The 294-nt window shown below is 69.0% G+C and overlaps 1 protein-coding gene across 1 annotated transcript in view; it reads right to left on the reverse strand.

Annotated features, from left to right (window-relative positions):
- LOC104293087 (laminin subunit beta-2-like) overlaps positions 1-294 on the reverse strand; it is a 13,372-nt gene that overhangs the window by 12,136 nt on the left and 942 nt on the right. The window lies entirely within an intron of this gene.

A 294-nucleotide genomic window follows, 5' to 3' on the forward strand; every position in this document is an offset into this window, starting at 1 on the left:
TTTGGCTTACACGCACGTGGCTGCCCGTGGCCAGGCGGGGCTGCGTGTAGCTGCGGGGGTTCAACTCCCGTGCATGGGGCCCTGCAGGATCTCCCAGGAGATGTGGGCTGGGACCCCACCAGTGCAGCACAAGTGCCCTGGGCAAGGGCACCTTTCTGGGCAGTGGGGCACTCACCACCGGGGGCTGTGCCCAGAAGATGGCTGTGCCTGGCGGGTGCAGCCTGGGGGCCCCGGCAGGCCAGGACTGCTCCCCTGGGACCGCAGCTTCCCAGCAGCCCTGCCCTGCAGATTCCT

Source organism: Charadrius vociferus, unplaced genomic scaffold (assembly GCF_000708025.1).
Source record: "Charadrius vociferus isolate BGI_N301 unplaced genomic scaffold, ASM70802v2 scaffold119, whole genome shotgun sequence".
In the NCBI taxonomy this organism is placed as follows: Eukaryota; Metazoa; Chordata; class Aves; order Charadriiformes; family Charadriidae; genus Charadrius; species Charadrius vociferus.